The sequence below is a fragment of the Protopterus annectens genome, chromosome 5.part0 (genome assembly GCF_019279795.1).
Source record: "Protopterus annectens isolate FY-2018-M chromosome 5.part0, PAN1.0, whole genome shotgun sequence".
Taxonomy (NCBI): domain Eukaryota; kingdom Metazoa; phylum Chordata; order Ceratodontiformes; family Protopteridae; genus Protopterus; species Protopterus annectens.
Window position 1 is genome coordinate 1,580,339,372 of NC_056735.1, and position 22,130 is coordinate 1,580,361,501.

Sequence of the window (22,130 nt, forward strand, 5' to 3'; positions counted from 1 at the left end):
TAATATACTATATCTCTATGCCTCTGGCTGCATGATATATGGACAAAGTTTGACCTACTCATGGGCAGAGGCCTAAACACAGGTCTAGGATGGAGATATTGCTGTTATAAACTGAGCAAGTAGCTGGTGTAGGTTTAATCCAATCCCCCCATCACATACAGTGCAAATGTGAACATCCCACACTCTGCTGTGTCCAAGCCTGAATCCTACTTGTCTGTACAATCCCACTGTCTGCAACCAATATAATGTAGCCAGTCACACTACCCTCCTGTAGATTTACATATCACTCTTAATGGTACTTGTCTGTCACAAATAACTCCTGAATCCCCTCCCCACCACACACAACCTGCCAGTACACTCTCGTATACCTCTCTCCCACACTGTCCATGACTCTGAACTGGTGTTCCCAAGTAGTTAGACCTAGCCACCTTCCAACCTTTACACCCTGCATTGAAACCATTCCTCTATCCCCACCGCATTCACACACATGTATTCTTATTTAGTCCTGCTGACCATCATTCCTCCCCACTCTATAACATAACCCCACCTTTCCAGGGTCTCCCCAACCTGTCCCCTAATCTCACTACAGACCACAATGTCATCTGCAAACTGCACAGTCAACAGGGGCCCCTGTCTGATCATGTTTGTCAACCTGTCCCTCACCACTGCAAATGTGAAAGGACACACAGCTGACCCCAGATGTACTCCCACCTCCACCTTAAATCCACCTGTCATGTCAAAACCAGACATCACTGCTGTTACATTAGCCACCTACATATCCTGTGGTGTCTGACAAAATCCTCTGGCACCACTGACCTCCACATGCAACACCACAACTACTTTCCAGGCAGCATGTCATAAGCTCTCTGTAGGTGCACATAGACACAACACAGCTGCATCTCAGACTCAGTGTAGAGCTCCATCAACACTTGTAGATCAACATTTGCATCTGTACTGCTCTTACCTGGCATGAATCCATATTGCAAATCATCAATCATCACCATGTTCTCAACCTAGCTGCCACCATGCTTTACCATTACCTCATCCTGTGAACGATCAATGTTATCCCTCACTTGTTACTACAGCTCTGCAGACAACCCTTGTTCAGATAAGCAGTACCCATACATATTCACCAACATCTCACACATCCTCTCACTTTCCAAGATTACAGTAAACAATCCAGTTAAAAATATCACTGCCAGGTCTCAGAAACACCACCAGGCATCCACAGGTATGTCACCTGGAACAGCAGCATTTCCACTGTTAAACCACCTCATAGCTATCCTTACATTCTCCTTGATAATCTGTTGCACATCCTGATTAACCATACCCACCTCAGCCAATCTTCCCTCCCTCCCCCATTTTCCTCATGGAACAGGCCATCAAAGTGATGTTTCCATATGTTCTAAACACACTCCTAGCTTGTATGTTTCACCCATATTCCTTTATCACCCTTTTGTGCCGCACATCCTTCCTAGCTATGTGCCTCTGTCTAGCCAACAGCTACAGTCCCTATACACCATCTGTGCTGTCCAACATTTCATACAACCCCAGACTCCACATCTGTATGTCAGACTCCACATCCATAGCCATGTCCAACACTCTTTTTGCCATGCACTCCATCACTTTATACTTATGTCTACTCTCTACATCTGTCTGCCAATCCCACTTCTCCTTTGTCAACACCTTTCTCTGCACACTCCCATTTACTTCTTCATTGCACTACCACATGTGTAGGAGCAGTCACCATCTGGGCAGCATGTTAACCTGTGTCTGACTGAGCATAGTAGGTCACAGGTGCATTAATGTAATGCTGAGTATGAGTACAAATAGTAATCCACAAAATGAAGCAGCTTTTCAGGCAAAACAATAAAGTCCTGAGCAGGGCAAGCTTAGAAAATTGTGAAAAAAAACACAGATGGCTCAGCACACTTCAGTTCACTTTATTCTGCAGAAACACAGCACATTAACGCTCCACCATATGTTTTCATTTTAAAAATCACTTCCTCAGATCTGATGCAGTGATTTTTAAAATGAAACTGTATGGTGGAGCGTTACTTATTTGGGAGCTGCTGTGAATTTTGTTTTGTTTTTTCTTGGTTTCTGATGAGTACAAATAGGACACATCCACTGAGGGCAATCGGAAGGCCATCCCCACATATGTCTGTGGTCTCACAGGCAACTATCCAACCCACCCTGTAATGGAGGTCAGCCACAGCACATACACATACACCATAGCTACAGCTGACCAGCTTCCAACATGTTTAGGACAAACATCACCCCCCTGGCTCAACATCAGTATAGAAGGATATGCATAACACATATGCCCCTACCCTCACCATTAATCAGGTGCAAACTTCCTACTTACACATAATGTTATGCATGTACATACAATTCTGCTAGCTACTGGACTATTATTTGATGTAATGTTGTGGCTACTGATACTCTTTATTAGTGAGCTGTCTCTGTAAAGAATTATGGACAATGTCTGATGTCCTGTGATGTGTTTTTCCCTGTTTATGTCTTTCAGGTGTGATGCAGAGGCTTCCACTTTATGATGTTCAGGAGACAGCAGCCATAACTGAGGCCATCCTGGAACACTACCACATCCTCTTCAGTCGGGGTCGCCAACATCAGTGGGAATGGACAGCCCTCCAGGAAGACCTCACACTGAGAGTGAACACCTTGGGGAACCATGGCCACATGTACAAACAGGTCAGGCACAGAGCAACTGACCTTATTCAGAGTGCACGGCAACAGGCTGCTGCTGTGGTGAGGGACCGTTCCGCTACTGGTGGGGGGGACAGCCAGAGAGGCCCAACTTACATTAATGGAGGAGCACCTTGCCAACCTTGGGCTGGCCCACAGAGAACAACCACTACAAGATGTAGCTGTCATGGAGGTGGGTGCCACCTAGGAAACTGGCGAGGAGTGTGCAGGTAAGGCAAAAGTCCACATCAGTGCACTGGGTTACATTTCTAGTGTGTAGTAACAGTCTTTAGATGCAGATGTCATTGCAAAATAGAGCACTGGGTGGGGTTTATTAATGCACACATGTGCCCATTTCAGGTGAAGAATAGCAAATAGTGTAATATCATAGTGTAGACTTTACCTGTGCATACATATAGCATTGCTCTCGGACCGATGGCTATTGTGAAGCTGCTGACAATACTTTTCCCTCACATTGCCTAGGTACCTCTCATCAACATGAGGCACAGCCACCTGAGGCTGTTAAGTATGAGATCTTCCTGTTGTGGCTTACCAGTATCCCAGGCATTTTAAGGTTATGCATGTGGCTATGCACTAAACTGTTATAGTCAGCAAATTACATGTATCTCCAAAATCACCTGTGGTGGGGTTCACTGCATGATGTCACAGAGGCCTGTTTGCATTAGATGTCACATATCAGTAGCATAACTCACAAACCTGTTAATACAGGACATCTGGATAATGATTGCCAAAATGCGGGAACAGAGTACCAATAGTAGGGACATGTTGTATATAGTACTGTGAGACAGTGCATATAAAAAGTGTACAGACATGTCACAATGCCAGGTGTGTGTGAAATATGACAACGTGAGCACAGTACACAAGACCAAAGCCATGCAACCTGTCATATGACCTATAATCTGTACAATGTAAATATGAAACATGCAACTCTGTTAGGGGAACATGTATGTGGAGTGGAAACAGTCCAAGAAGCTAGATGCATGTATGTGGACAGGAGGAAGCTCATACTTGGGTTTATCAGCATGTGATACAACCACAGCAGTTGATCAGATTGGGTACACACCTGCCATCAATCATGGACTCCTGCAGTACCTGCATATAACAGTCAGTTCACATGCCAGGATTATCCGAACGCAGACCCACAGTTGCCTGCTACAGCAAAAGCCATGGTTTGCATACAGCCTAACATGATGCAAAGGGATTGAATGCTATGGATGCATACACACAGCCTTACATATGCCATGGAACACAGTGCAGATAGCCATCAAAAGGTGTACAAGAGATGGTGCAACAGTGACAGTTTGACGACGTGGACATCCCTACACATATGTTGGGAAACTCATCCCAGAAATGTTCAGGGAGATTGCCAGGAGCCATACAGCAACAGTGAAGGGGTATCAAACATCTCTGTCAAGTACTGGGTGTGTACTACATGTGACAATGTGACAACAGTCTTTCATGGACAACACATGTCTTGGGTATAGGGTGTGTTTTGACTATGGCAGCTGTTCCTCACAACACACAACAACCAGTTCTGGGTAACATCTGGACAACAATACATCAACTTTTCAAAATGCATGTGTGGAAATGTGTGAAGGTGTTATGAGACCAGGGTTGAACCCTCTTTGTGTACAATTTCATCATGTTAGTTTGGCAAAGTAACAGCACTGCACAACAGCAGAACAGCACTGTCCACACAGTGAAGCAGAGTGATGGCAGTGTCCTGCTTTGGGTTTGCTGTCCACCAGCTTGAACTGGGGCTGTAGCCAATTTGGATTGTATTATGACCACTTCCAAATGCCAGTCCCTTGTGGCTATGATCTGTCTGGTGTCTACCACATAGCTGTGGATGGGGAGGTATCCCAACATTGCACACAGCAATGGGCTACACCCTACATCCAAATGAACAAAAGGATGGATTCACGAGAACACAATCAACAGTCTGCTGTGGCCAAGCCAGAGGCCACACTTACATAAGAAACACAGTCTGTGTATTGACCTGACAAGTGCTGTACACAGGGGATGACCTTGCAATCAGACAGATTTGGAGTTGTTTGTCAAGGGAGAGTTTGCAGACATTGCCATGTTGAGATGTGCCATGCTGAGAAACACCACCCCAAGAGGACTGCCTGCTGTACTGAGAGCAGCAGGTGCTTTACCAAAGTATTGGTTTATGGGTGTGCACCTTCTGCAAGCCAGCTATTGTAATATTAACATATACAATATGCCACCCCTACCTGATGTGTATGTTTCTCATTCAGAATGCACAGGTTACGTCATACTAAATGGTGGAAATGTCATGGCAATATTCATGTAGTCTAATGTGATATATCACAAAGCCCTTGCATTTTAAGAGGGGTGTGTACACTTACTATATCCACTGTCAGTTTGTGAAGTTGTATGATGAAATGCCCTTGTTTTCACATACATGTATTGCAGGTATGACAAGTGGAAATCACAGTATGACATTAAACATAGGGTCACCAATCCACTGGTCAAACCAGTAATGTACCAGATCAACACAGGAGGTATGTGCAGCAGACAGGGAGTATGACCCACATATCAAAATAGTTGTGAAAACTCTGTACAGTTTGTAGTTATACTCCCTAGGTTTTGCCACAGTGCTATACAGGTGAACAGCACTGATGTCTACATGGGTGTAGTGCATTCCAGATGAAGGCTTAACACATACTAAAGACACTCACATCCTAGTGGTATGAAGTAATAGTAAAACTAAGTTGAAAGATATGCATTGCATGATGTTGAAGGCCTGTCTAAAGTGTCTCTGTTGTGGTCTGGGTGTGTGTCATGACTGTCACCCTCGGCCTAAAGTGAGGTCTGTGTAATGCCTGTGGGACACCTGTGTGAGTGTGTGTGTGTGTGTGTGTGTGTGTGTGTGTGTGTGTGTGTGTGTGTGTGTGTGTGTGTGAGTGTGTGAGAGTATATGTATATGAAAGCAAACTGTATAATGATGTTAATAATGTACATATCTTGTCTTCTCCTCACAGGTGGGCATGGTGGTCCCAGTCCCTCCAGCTATACAGGTGATGTTAGCTTGTTTGGTGACTCTGACCATGATGACAACCATAGTGGAGCACAGGTGGGGTTGTCATAGGCTGCAGCTGTGTCACCATTTGGCATTCCACCTTTGTCAACCCCATCCCTGCACACGGTCACAATGCCCACACATTCTCCATCACCTCTGGCCACAAGTGAAAGACAGCTGGGTGCAGGCACAGGACATGCAAGTGTGGAGACTATGGCAAGTGAGCAGCCAGCCACTAGCCATAGCCAAACTGCTCATGAGGTCACACACAGGCAGATGGACAGGGGTGGTCGTAGGAGGATTGCTCCCCATCCAGCCCATGTAGCAAGTGTCAATGCAGCAGTTACTAGGCACATGTTTCAGGCAGTAATGTATGCGCAGGCACATAATAAATGGGACACCAGAAAACTGCACAGGGTTGTGGCAGACCATCTCCATGGTGCACATGCCTGTCTCCAAGACCTTGTAGCAACTAGGCGTGAGGGCAATTAGATCATGGATAGATGGTTGGGTTAGACCAGGGCACTCATCAGCCATGGAATATCTGTGCTTGAATGTTTGGAAGGGGAGAGGCAGGAACCACGTGGACGTAGCTCAGCACAACAATCAGCTAGGGGTCCAAGTTGCCATCCAGAATCACGCTCCTGTAGTGGCAGTGACACCGGCAGTACTGAGGATGGTGTGATGTCCATGCCATGACGTGGTAGGCCATATGCACGTGGTCCTGGCAAGTCCCAACAGGGTTGGGGTTCCAGCAGACATCAGTCACCATTGGGGGGTAGTACTGCATCGGGCCTTGGGCCTGGTGGTGCCAGTCAGACCCGTGGCAGGTCCAGTTCCCATGTCCATGGCCGGAGATGGTGAACTGTATACCCTGCCATTTGTGGCCCACACCTGTCCACAAAACATCAGTGTAGCGCATCCACATGATGCGACTGTGTTCAGGTAGACACACACACACACACACACACACACACACACACACACACACACACACACACACACACACACACACACACACACACACACACACACACACACACACACACACACACACACACACACACATAACACAATCAGGAAAGAGGTCACCTCCACACACATGCATCAACCATGCATAGGCCATATCATTCCCATACCCCAAATACACACCCATAATGTCAACCAAATGGCACAGCCTAGGCCTCTAGCAAAGCAGCACAACACCCTTTGCATATGATGAAACCTGTGCCAGATCCCTGCCATCCACACTATCGATGCAGGGACATGCAACTATGGGTCTGATGCACAGGGTGACCATACTGAATTGTACCTATGTAATATTGTGTAAGGTGCTGTCATCTGGCATGGATAAGAGGTACACCTCAGAGTGTGTGTGCAGTTTTGGCCATTGGGCATTCTTGTCATTAGTATGAATGTGAATGTGTTCTCACAGTCTGTATTTTGTTTGTGTCCTAGGTCTCTGTGTGACACCAGGATGTGGGCCTGCAAGAAGTCCAAGGGTATGGTAGTGTGATAACTCATCACTTATGTCAAGGGCAAGGTACAGTTCGATGCACTCAGATTTCCAAGGTCTGTGTAACAGTGAATGCGTATGCCTCACAGCTTATAGTGCCGAGTCTTGTATGTAGGTATGTGGTGATTGACATATTCTGTAGTACAGTAGAGAATACATTTTGTGATAACCACACCCCCAGGGGATATTACATCTACTAAACACACAGATATTACTATTCACGCAGGCACACACACACACAGACACACACACACACGCACACACACGCACACACACGCACACACACACACACACACACACACACACACACACACACACACACACACACACACACACACACACACACACACACAATAGCCAGTACTGGAATACATAGAGTCATATGTGTGGTCGGTGTGAATAGCCATGAAGGCTGTATAACTGTTTATAAGTGCCTTAATCACTCTGTATAGAACACCCCATGTTCCACCCAGCAACAAAATAATCATCCCTTGCACAGCTTGAATCCAGTACCATCCACACCATAGCCACAGCAATTTACCACTAAGCTATCTGAGCTGTAGATATGGCTGATGTTTATTCAAACATATTATGCAGCACAGTCATTGAACAGAGGGGAATATATATATATATATATATATATATATATATATATATATATATATATATATAAATATCTTTTGGCTTTTAGCAGTTAGGGGTCGAAACAGCAGAACTCCGGCCCACTAATGATTGGCAGGGGATTTGTATGGTGCTGAGGTGCCAGCCCAACCCTCAACCTTCAAAGAAGGTGCCTCATTCACACACGTACCTACCTGCATGTCTTTAAATGTGACTCAACTGTGAGGAGGACATGCAGACTCAACACAGAAGGCATTCCAGCCGAGAATCAAACCAGAGAATCTCTTGCTGTATATAGTGCAGTTGGACATCGGATCCACACTCTGTACCTCTTACTGCGACAACTCTGACTGAAGGCTATATAAATGGGAGTGGAGGGGCCCAAACTAGGGACCTCTATCAATTATTGCCTTTATCCCTTCCCCCAGCATGACTGCTCTGCCTTGCAACAAAATAATAAGGCCTATCAAAGTCTTGAACCCAAGGCCCCATAAACTACAATCAAAGCAATGTAACATTGCATCATCTGAGCCATGGAACACATTGATGACATTCCAAACATATCACTTAGTACAGTCATTCAACACTAGGGAAAGGAGTCTGTGGAATCAGTCAGGTACTCTATACATGCATGTATATATGTATGGAGATGCATATATGTGGAGACATCTATACATAATACACATATATATATATATATATATATATATATATATATATATATATATATAGAGAGAGAGATACATCCACATGTATATCCACATATATGCATATATATATATATATATATATATATATATATATATATATATATATATATATATATATATATATATATATATATGTGTGTGTGTGTATATGTATACACAAATATACAGAAATATATGACAACTGCAAACACATGCAATCTGAGGGTCATGCTGCTGCATACTAGATGTCTACATCTGAAAATGCACTCACTGGACGTATTCCTTAAAATGGGGAACTATGACATATGTGCTGTAACAGAGACCTAGTTAAAGATAGCAGGAAGCACCCCTGCACTACCAGCTTATTACCTATTCCACATCTCTAGGCTGCAGAACTGTGACTGAAGCTCCAAAGGTGGTGGTGATTCCATATTCATTAAGGAGGCACACACCTCCATAGTGTTGACCAACTTAGACATTACAGATCCTGCATGCATAGCTAACATTGGGTAGGACAGTGGTTCAGGTTGTAGCCTGCTATAGGTCCCCAAACATGTCCCAATACTCACACTCCATGTCCCTAAACACCCTGGAGGATAATATTGTCCAATCTAACACTCAAATACTGGTTGACTTCAACTACCCCACCATTAACTGGGAAAGATACTCATGTACCAATGCACATTTATTTATTATTTATTTATTTTACATTTGTTAACCGGGGGTGTCTGACTGAGCTGAAAAGGCACTTTTTCAGCAGAGGCCTGGGGAGAAAAGCTCCACAAAGAAAAATTACAGACACATTTAGTTATTTAGACATAATCAGTATACACACAAATTACAAGAGACATGTTTTTACAGTGGTATGCTGCACAAACAGTTACAGTGGAGAGAACAATCAAAAAATATATTCATTTTAAAAATAAAGGTAAGTAATAGATTTGTGGTGTACAGCTGAACTTTGGAATGTAGGTAGAATACATACATAGTACACAGGTACAGTACATACATTGTAGATTAGCCAGTGTTTGTGAGTAAGACTGAAAAACTATTATAAATTGCTCTAGATTTAGTATGCATATGTTTTCCGCTTTCACTAGCCTGGGGAGCAATCATGGCACTGCCAACTTTGCTTGAGATGTTGCCTGATGAGGTCTTTAAAGGAGGCTTTGGATGATGTGTTTTGAATGCTAGTAGGGACAGAGTTCCATTTTTTAGCTACCAAACTACTATATAGTGCATCTCCAAAGCTATTGTAGCTGTTGGTGACTTCTAGTAGTAGTTTGCTTGATGATCTAAGAGGCCTTTTGGCTGAGTGATGTTGTACTAGGTTTTTGAGGGCAGGACACTTATTGGGGAGGTAATAGATAGAATGACAGAGGCAGAGCTGATTGTAGGTGAGGAGGTTGGGCAGTTCAAGCCAGTGGAGCTGTCTCAAAGCAGTACAGTGATGAGTTCTATATGAGCAATTTGCAGCAAAACAGGCAATTCTGTTATAGCAAGCTTCCATTTTGCTTACTTCAGTTTTGTTGAGATTAGTCAGAATGGGAGATGCATAGAGTAGGGTGGATAGAAGTTGGGAGCGAGCAATGGCTGATCTTGTGTTGTTGGTAAGAAATGGTTTGATACGGTAGAGTGACCCCAGTTTGGCATGTACGTTTTTAATAGTTAAGTTCAGATGACTATCAAATTTTAGGTGGGAGTCTATGGTTATTCCCAATAGCTTAGCCTGTGCCACTGGAGCAATTGGAGTAGCATTTGTGGAGTAGATAGTGAATTGACTGTTAGTGTTTTTGTTAGAACTGGTTATAATCATAAGCTGAGTTTTCTTTGGGATGAGGATAAGTTGGGCTTTGGTAAGGTAGCTTTCAACGTCAGAGAATGCTAGTTGAGTTGTTTGCAGGAGGGTGGGAATGTTTTGTGCAGCACAGATTAAGGTAGTGTCATCTGCATGCTGAATTATAGATGCATACTGTGTGGAGGTGTGGAGGTCATTTGTGAAGACTGTGAATAGTAGTGGTCCTAAGATAGAACCCTGTGGGACTCCTATAGTTATGGGCAGCTGAGGAGAGAGAGAATGTTCCCATTTCACAGCTTGGTACCTGTCAGTTAAGTAGCTTTGGAACCAGGTAAGAGTGGAATTAGATAGATGATATTGGTTTAGTTTGTTTAGCAGGATTTGGTGTGAGACTGTGTCAAATGCCCATCACAGCAATCGGGTCCTTCCTAACATGGGCAACTGTTGCTCGACACCAGTAGTCAACTCACCCTTGTTATATCTGAACACAAAATAATTACTTTTGGAAATCCATGGCCCTCCCATGACCCCCTGCACAGGTAACCACCAATGAACACCTTTCCAATGCTGAATATGGCCTCATAACAACAGAGGTGGCTAACCTCATGGCAGCCATTCAAATGGGGACTAGGTGCAAGACAGCTGAATCAAACAACAATGCACTATGAACATGTACACAAATGCACGGGTACTGCCATACCCACTACAACCAGGATCCTCACCTCCAATAAAAGGAAGATGATCTGGTGGTCCCCTGCCATACGGACACTGTACAACAGAAGGAGGGAAGCAATATGGAATAACGTGAAGCCCCAAGACTGGAAATCAATGCTTATCAGCCACAATTGAAGGTTGAGATCTCTCATCAAATACTACAAAGTTAGCTGCGAGAACAGAAATGGAGCACATAGTGAAGACAACCACAAGGTCTCATACAGTTATGTTAAGAATCTCCATGGCAATAGCAAGATTTGTTCTGAGCTACTAGACAATGAAACCTCCCTGACTGAGCCAACAAATACTGCCAAAATACTGGCTGGCATCTTGAGTCCAAACATTACCCCTCACTCCCCCCTCAAATGACCAATCACAATACCAGTACACTGCCAGGCAATCAGTATTACTGCAGTACAGGTTAAAACACCAATGTCCAAGGCCAAGATTACAGCTTCTATGGGACCTGAAAATATCCCTGGCTGTGTTCTACATGAACTACAGAGTGACATGGCACCTTACCTGTGTGCCCTGTTCAAGCACAGCCTCACCTCAGGCTTTGCCCTTACTGAATTGTACACTGCTACAGTCAATCCTCTCAACAAACGAGGTGTAACTACAGACCCTGTGAATTACCACCAAACCGCCTGACAAGTCTGTTATGCGAAGCTATGGAATGCATCATCATGCACCTAGTAAACAGGGATATGGGAATCTGCAGATGCAGGATCCCACACAGTTTACCTTTGTGAAGGGTTGGTCATACCTGCTCATTCCACCTGGTCAACTTCTTGGTGTCAGTCACCTGAGCTGTGGATGAAGGCAAAGTGACACATACAGCCTACATTGATCTGGCCAAAGCCTTGGATAATATTCCCCACTCACTAACTAGGTGGGAACAGAAGCACAAACACAGGGGTAGATTGGACATTGTTGTCATATAGTGAGACAGTTGCAGATGTCACTGGGTTTGTTGTAACATCTTTTATGAGGAATATGACGTCGGTAATACCCATAGATGTGAGCGTTTACTGAATGCATTCCCCATAGTTCACAACTGATTTACCAAGGACACCAACTGTCTGGTGAAGACACAAAACATAACAGGCAGACATGTGGTCAGTCTGTGAGCAATGTGCCAGTGGAGATGTATGTCAGAGACATATCAGTGTGAGTTATGATGTCACACACTAAATGCATGTCCACACAAACCCTGTCAATCTATCAATCCACTATGTGTATAACAGCACTGATGACATAGAATCTGTTCACAAATTTGGGGATATGTCCCCCATGTTGGTTGGCTGTCTCCACATGTCCTGCCCTGTTATGTATTTCCACCCACTGTATGTGAATCTGTAGGCCACCACCTATGTAATGTCCCTCACACAGGCAAGGAAATGGGGCAAGGCCCACATTAAGGAATGTACCATATGTCAGAACTAGCAGCAGTGTCCAGGCCCACAGCAAAATACAATGTGGGGTACCTACATAATACTATGGCCATAGCAATACCTGACATCTGCACATCTCTACAGAGGGGAGACAGTAAGAAGATAGCCAACAGGTTATGCATTATGATGAATGTTTTGCAAGATGCACATCTGAAACTAAAAGGTATGCCATTACTACATGACAACAGTCTTTAATGATATGTCCAAAAAACATAGTACTCAACAGTTAATATCAACATATCAGATCAATATCCATTAGGAGATACATATAAACATACAGCTCAAACACCAAGAACAAGCTACTCAGTACAAAGTCCAGCTTTGCATGCAGGGCTGTATGATTCCAGGACTACAATCTGTAATCTACTATTATTTGAAAAAGCACTGTTAAAAGTATTACCGTAATAATACAATATGTGTTAAACTATTTCTGTCAACCAGTGCACTGTAGCTGGTGTAACATGCAAGGGTGACTGCATATAACCTGGGATACTACCCATGTATGACACAAATCCAAAGAGAAAAGATTATGGTACTACCCATGTATACCCAGGTGTCCCATACAGTATACTCACACCCTTTGCAACTGTAATGACAGAACATAGAAGCATGTTATGTACAAGAAATGAAATACACTTATTAAAGATGACATTACCCTGCTATTTTATCAGACTGGAATGTGATCATTGACTACCAGGGCTGAACTATGCCTAGCAGGTGTAAGCATTGCTTAAATGTAAATGCTAAGCAGATTTGCGCTCTGGTAAGCGAAGCCTACGTGGTGTAAGTGTATTTTCATTTAACCATACTTTAGTAGCACTTAGCTTCATGCAAACCCACGCAATCCCACTTAAAGCTGCTTTAATGCGCTGTAATCAACCTGTCTCCATCAGCCCTTGTTCTGCCCAGCAACAAAATATATAGCCCATGCAGCTCTTGAACCCAGGACCCTCTACACTGTAGTCACAACATGAGTACACTAAGCCATCTGAGCTGTGAGGATGTCTGTTGGTTTTTCAAATATATCATTGAGTACACATACTGAATAGCAGTAAACAACTGCATTGACTACTACAATTGTTTAGTACTTGTAAGTGAAAATAGTGTTGAATCAGTCATGTTTTTATATGTAAATATATTATATATATATATATATATATATATATATATATATATATATATATATAGCTATACATATGTAGACGGGTCTACTACCGGAGATCAAAATTACACTATTTGGAAATCCAGTAGTAGATGCCCACTAACACAAAAGTGCACTTCACCGAAAGTGCATATTCGTGAACACCACTAGAACGAATGGGCAATGTCCTCCACTGTGGTGCAGCAGTTACGGATATATATATATATATATATATATATATATATATATATATATATATATATATATATATATATAGCTACACATATGTAGACAGGTCTACTACCGGAGATCGAAATTACACTATTTGGAAATCCAGTAGTAGATGCCCACTAACACAAAAGTGCACTTCACCGAAAGTGCATATTCGTGAACACCACTAGAACGAATGGGCAATGTCCTCCACTGTGGTGCAGCAGTCACGGACCTTAGGCTTAGGGCTTGGTTTAAGGATAGTGGATATCTAGGTATCCACTATCCTTAAACCAAGCCCTAAGCCAAAGGCCCGTGACTACTGCACCACAGTAGAGGACATAGGTCCATGACTACTGCACCATGGAGGACATACAATTTCCTCTACTGTGGTGCGGTAGTCATGGGCCTAAGGTTTAGGGCTTGAGTTAAGGATAGTGGATAGCCCTAGTAGATATCCACTATCCTTAACCCAAGACCTAACCCTAAGGTCCATAACCATTTGCTCAAGTGGTGTTTGTGAAAGTGCACTTTTGGTGAAGTGCACTTTCACGTTAGTGGGCATCTACTACTGGATTTCAATCTGTGGTAGTAGACCCATGTAGATATATATACATATTCATACACACACACACACACACACACACACACACACACACACACACACACACACACACACACACACACACACACATATATATATATAGTATATATTTCTATCTTTCTCTTTCTCTCTATAGTTTTATATATATATATATATATATATATATATATATATATATATATATATATATATATATATATATATGCATATATATGCATATATAACATATGCCCATGACATGTAGTGGAGTCATACATCAGCACAATAACTCTCAATCTCTTAGTGCAAGGGCATATAATGTATGTATTGTAGTTATAAATGTGGAATGTTGCTACAGTGACAGGGGTTGCATCAACATGCATGTTGTGAAGGAAGACTCTTCCGAAACTCACATGTACACCATCAGTTACTGACAGACATCATAAAATTATCATAGTGAAGTACCACACAAATCACAGAAATGTTCCTGTGGAATACAGAAGAAATATGAGCAATAAACATTGACAGTCTGAAACAATCTGGTCAGTCATAAGGTATACACAGAACTCATTAGTGCAAGTAATGTGGAACAAGCCTGATGAAGGTGATGTTTAAAGCCATGAAAATGGGGATATATCACACATACTGGACTAGATAAGCTCACACAGTTGATACATTCACACCCTCCTGTCTGTCCTAACATGTATTAACTGGAGGAGCAGAGGTCCCAGGCCACATACTTCCCACTAGTTAATGACAAACATCTTCACAGCAGCCCACTGCTTTGTCAGAAATACACAACATATATGGTGGCCAGGCAACAGTACATCTGACAAATATCTGGACATATCATCATACTAGGGTAAATACAATGAGCTGCTAGTCATGTCACCAAGCACTGTTTACACTACAGGCAGACTGCCACAACACTAACCCAATTTACCTATGGGGGAATATACATGTAATTGCATATATAGCAGGCACTACAGGCATGTAACAGCACAGAGTAACAGACACCAGTGTGAAAGAGCATACCCACATCCAATCTCAACACAGCAACAGTCACATAATTGTAAGCCTAAGTAATAGTGCAGTATAGTGTGAACAGCAGTCATCATCATGTTTGCCACTCACACACTATCCCTACATATACTTGCCCAATTCACAGTGTAGTCTGATGCCTGACTGTGGTATGGGACATGTCTCAGTCTGGCCCTACAAACATGTAGGCTGATAGGATATCAGAAACTGGAGCAGCATGCAATGTTGGATTGAACAGGACCAGGAACTCTGACATCTACCCCAGTCTGTACACAGGCCAAATAACATGATTACAATACATGGCTACATAATACAAACACTCTGTCAACAATCACTATACATACACAGACCTCACTACTCTGCAGACTACAATATAATGTCCAGGTTTTGTCCTCAAATATTAGGCCTCATTTCCATTACATGTTTGGCAGACTGATATATCACTGGCTTGATATCAGGAATTATGTCAGTAAATAATGGTATACTGTACATATCCACCTCTTACTGCATGACATATGAACAAAGGGTGACAGACTTGGGGGACAGAGGCAGAAACACAGGGCCAATATTGACATATTGCAGTTATAAACTGAGAAAATTGCTGGTATAACAGGGTTTGTTGTGACATATCTCTTCTGGGGGATATGAAGTCAGTAACACACATGGATGTTACCATTTACTGACTACAATCATCAGAGTATGCTACTGCATTTAAAAGACAGAAAATGTGTGAGTGACACACCAAATCTAAGACTCCAAACTCTGGCCAATCTGCAGATAGCCCTACAGGTGACAGTCATGCCAGACTTTAAATCATGCAGAACAGCCATATCCACACAAACCCTGTTAAACCAACATTACTTCAATTGTAAAACAGCAATACTTACATTCTGTCCCCATGTCTGGAACATCCCCCTCCAGTTTGTTGGCCAGTTTCCACAGTGTTTGTTGTAAGAGGTATTTCCAACTACCCTCTGTAATACTGTTTGTCAGACTCCCACATGAAGTCTTGCTCACAGTGAAGGAGAAGGGCCAACACCCACTTGCAGTGCTTACTTATAGGAGTGTGTTTCCATGCAATTGGCTATAGGAATAATACCACAGCTGTTCCACATGCAGACTCCAATTCATGCACAGGCCATCTGCTGATCATGAGCATTACCTACCAATATCAAGCTCCTGCCTATGCAAAACAGATGCATTTTTCCACATCTACCAGAGAGGGGGGAGAGAGCGAGAGAGAGAGAGAGAGAGAGAGAGAGAGAGAGAGAGAGAGGGAAATAAAGAAAGGATGAGAGAAAGAGCCAAGTGTGTTTGTGTATGATCTGTGGGTGGAGAGAGATCTTTGGGTATTATAATGGGTGCCTATATATATATTTATGGCTGTGGATTGTCTACAATAACCTCTATGGTGTGTGACAACTGTTGGCCTTGTAATGTGATAGTGGGACATATGGGTCCTCAATATGAAAATGTAGCAAAACTCACCCCGTAATGGATCCTGTTATTACACAAACAGACAAACACACACACTTGCCAGTACTGTGTTTCAAACCCCTACCTTGCTATGGTATTGATATGACAGTGTTACACAGTTACTGTGGGAACCACGGAGCTTATATGTTGTATATGTTGGAGAGTTGTCCTAAGGTATCTTTGAAGGTGAGTTGCATCAGCTGCAGTGCTAAAGGAGGGGAGAGGGAATCATAGGAAGTGTGAATGACCACAAAATCAAGTGTCAACAAAGACACACACATTATCACAGTTGCCAGTAGAACTCCTACCTAACTAGTTTGCTATGCTACAGTATTACACAGTTATCACAAGGACCACAGAGCGTATAGGGGTGAGATTTGGCCAAAGGGCTATTTCAGGGTAACTGACATCAGCAGGCATGCTAAAGTAGACCAATAGCAGGTGTAGTGGTGTGAATGGCCTCAAAATCATTCATCTCCATGCACACACACACACACACACACACACACACACACACACACACACACACACACACACACACACACACACACACACACACACACAATCACAGTTGTCATGACCAGGATTAGAATTCCTACCTAACTAGTTTGCTACACTACAGTATTACAGTTATCACGAGCATCACGGAGCTTATAGGGCTAATATTTGTCCAAAGGGTTATTTCAAGGTGACTGGTATCAGCAGGTGTGCTAAAGTATGTCAATGGCAGGTGTAGTGGTGTGAGTGGCCTCAAAACCATTCATCTCCACACACACACTGTTACCATTGCCAGGATCAAGATTAGAGTTCCTACCTAACTAGTTTGCTACAGTACAATATTACGCAGTTATCACAAGTGCCACAGAGCTTATAGGACTGAGACTTGGCCGATGGTTTATTTCATGGTGACTGACATCAGCAGGAGTACTAACATGGGCAATGGGAAGTACAGTGTGTGTGAACAGGCCGTAAATCATTCCTCTGTAAGCACACACACACACACACACACACACACACACACACACACACACACACACACACACACACACACACACACACACTCAGTCACACACTTTACGTTTGACAGGCCTGAGTATACAAATGCTACATGATTACTGATTTGTACTATTGTGTTATATAGTTATCACAAACGCCACAGACACTATAGGGCTGAGCGCTACCACAAGGAATGTGTACAGTGATTGACATCAGCACCTCATGTGATATTGGCCAGTTGAATGTGTAGTGGGTGGGACAGGCCTCATAATGGAATTCTCTCTGTCACTGTCTGTCTCTCTCTTCCCACATCTGTGTGTATATGTTTGACATATTATAATGAGTTGTCCTTGGATATGTGTAAGTATTCCTATCCAATGTGTGTGTGAAGCATGAATGGTGTACAATTTGGTGTGCATGCACAGACATCTGCAAATGACATATGTATAGTCCACTGTGTTGTCAGACATGGGCTTCATTTCTCTAAGTGTAGGAGCATGCCCATTATAACCTTCTGTATTGAGTGTGTGAATCCATTCCAGGTAGGGTTGTACTCCAGTCCAAGGTTTTGTGTTCTACACATACAGCTAGCAACCTGTTTCTGCAGGATATTTGTAGATAGATTGACAATATGGAGTCACAATGGAGGACAGATAGGGGGATACTGTAACTCTTGCTGTCTGTGCTGCTTGTGTTACATGGTTGGTGTTAGCAGAGATATTCAGACATATGTGCTGTTTTAAACTGTGATGTATTATGTCATCAACTACTGACAGATATAATTATTTGCTCACAGTTATTTACTGGGAAATACAAGATGAATGAAACTGAGTCCAGTATTGTGGTCCACAGCCTACTCATTCTTCCACACTCCTACCATTCTGGAGGGGTAGCTACAGACACTTGCTGATGGGGCTGTCTAAATGGTCCCAACACCTTGTTACTACTGTGTCTTTGGATCCCCTTCTTGTGCATATATCAACTTAACAGAATGGCCATATCTTGCTGTGGCCATACCTCTCACCTGTACAGATTCACCCAGGTTACCCCAGAGGCAGGGCTCATATATTTGGTCAGTTCCCCTTCACATTGTGGTTTATGAGCAGGTTTGTAGCCACCCATTACTGAGTTTGCAGGCAGGGGTAATATGGGCACACATCAGAGTTTCAGACTTCATACGCTCCATGACATCCATGCGTCTAGACCCCCCACTCTATTATACTATCCTCTTCCTAACATTATGCGAGCAATATCTGAGAAGTATCCCTATAGCTGACCCTTCATCCCAGCGGTATTTATGGATTGGTCCACAGTTCATGCAGTGGGACATGAGGGGCATGCTACTGGGATATGTCAACATGGCCTTGCATTTGTGTTCTATTGACTGTGTTAGGTTGTTAGTTGTGATCTCATGAGATGCCATACATTGGCACTACGGGTGGGGTACAAGCCTTTGACAGATGACTGTAGGCCATTTGGTAGTGATGCAGGCCATCTGTAGCAGGCCAGTGCACTCTGTCACACCTACATTCCCAGGCTGCAAGCCAGTGGATTCCCCTGGGGTGACAGGGTAAGTGTGCAAGGTGTTAATGGCAATAGTTCCTGTCCATATTGATCCATTTGTCTGGATGCAGGCAGGATGCTTCTTACAGCTAAGAACACACCTGCATAGGACAGCTCTTCAGCATGCTGCATTCTGTGGGTATTCCCATACAGAAGTGGGGTCATACTGTACTCATTCCCAACAGCAAAGAAAAGACCTGTGATAAACCTGTGGATGATGGTGGGGTGAGCTGAGGGCATGTGGGATATGAAAGCTACTTGCAGCTTACTCACAGATATACCCGGGACACTCCCCTTGTGCAGGGACATAGGCAGTCTCACATTATTTCATAACTGTGCCTTTTGTGGTCTGCCAATGATTGGCCAGACTACATCACTATTCCATACTACACAGACAACTAATGTGCTGCTAACCTGTCTGTACAATTTCAAAGGTGTGTGCAGTTGACAGTTACATTATATACACTCTGTCTAGGGTACTTCCACCTGTCTACAGTGTGTATGTATGGGTCCACATTCATGGCATGTACATCTTTCAGATAGTAGCAGATATTGACATCTGGACAGTGAGTATGGATGACTGCTGACATGGGTATTACTGAGAAGCATTGTGTTTGCACTGCAGTTGTCAGAACATGGCCTTGTCAACCACAGTACTGCCCATAGGCCACCGAGACACAACCCTCCATGTCTACATGCTGACCACTTCCAGACAAAATTGAACACACAACCTAACACACAGACCCCTGCATATTGTACACATGCAACAATCATTCCTGTAGATTGGGCTAGCTCGGGTAATCTGTGTTCCACTGATACTACTCCTCACACTTACATGTTACTGCATTTCTACATAGGATTGTTGGGGGGGGGGCACACCTGACAACTTTAAACTGCGCTATGATTTTACTGATATGTCAGGTACTCTGTTGGCTTCCACATCATTTTATATTCAAACCTATCATGCAGACTGGAGGCATATCAGTGGAGTACAGATCTTAGGTTTTATTGACCTACATTTCAGTTTCAGAATTCTTACCCTTCAGAACTAACATACAACTGCCAGACCTGTTGCAGTCTGTTTGTGTAGGTCTGCAGGGGCGCTGATCACCATTGCCATCAATTGGCGGCCTTAGCCCAGTCTTTCTTTATGGTCATCTACACCTGTCCTGCTGGCTCTGGCTGGTGGTGGGTATGTGAGCCTCACTGACATGCATGTGTCTGTCCTATGGACACACATTTGGGCCACCATGTGTACTGCAGTGGGATTTGTCACCTTGTCTAGTACTGCCTGGTGTGTTGACACAGGTATTTGTTATGTATTTCATGCTGCCCATATTGGTGTCCAGTATCTGCTGCCATCCCCATTCAGCCACCCGATTCACTTGCATGCTCACGTCCATACCATAGATACAGCTATCAGAACATACTACTCCATTCAGTAATTGATAGGAAGAGTGACTTACCTTGTGGCTGGGCCAGTATTCAGGACAGTGCTGGAGGGCTGGCTATGTCGAATGCACATAACACACTCCCTGTACATGGTAAAGCACAGGCAGTGTCATGTTTGGCATCCCTTTTACTGTATGTGCGAGTCAGAGAGAGGTGTCATTCTCTGGGTCCCTACCATGTCAGTGTATGTGCTATGTTTTGTCTCTTTGCCAAGGCCTTGGCATACTGGGCATGCCTCCTTCTGCTTACATGGGCAGGCTCAGGTGGTTCCTCCTCTGAGTCCCTCTGTGCCTGTGCTGACCTTGGCAATGGTGGGGGGCTTTGTGGCATTGCCCCATGTTGTTCCTACTGCAGTTGTTTCCGCAGGATCATATTATGTAGCATGGCACATACTATGGACATTTGTTTCATAAGTTCATAGGGTTATAGGTAAGTACTAGGCTATCTGCTCAAGGGCATTTATAAGCCTAGCCAGAATGTGTTGGCTTTCGCCACCCCCTTAGATTAGTTCCCTGTGCCTCTGTCCAGCAGAGCCATTAGTTCCCTGTGCCATTGTCCAGCAGAGCCACTGCAGTGATCCCCGGGGTAAATTTTCTGTTTCGCATCCACCTGTCAAGGTTTCTCTTGAAGAGTGTTAGTGAGGGGCTCTGCCTGATGTATATTGGAATCCTGATCCAAAGCATGGGGAGTCTCTGGGACAGGAATCTATCTTTATTTATGGGTCTTTTTGAAAATAGATATGTATACAGACATCAATTTTTTATAAAGCATGTAGTAGGTTATTATAGATTTATAGATGATTTAATTTTTATTTGTTATGGTGGTTATGATTTATCTAATCAATTCATTAATGATTTAAATAATAATGAGTTTGGTATAAAATTTGATGACACACAAATAGGGGTGAAAGTTAACTTTTTAGATATTGCCCTGATGGGGGTAAATGGTAAAAAAATACAAACAAATATACATAGAAAATTTAATCAAATGAACTGGAAAATGTGTGGCAGTAGTTGTCACCCTATTCATACTTTAACAGCTATTCCTTATGGTGAGTTTATTAGAATCAAAAGACTTAGTAGTGATGACAAATTAGCTTT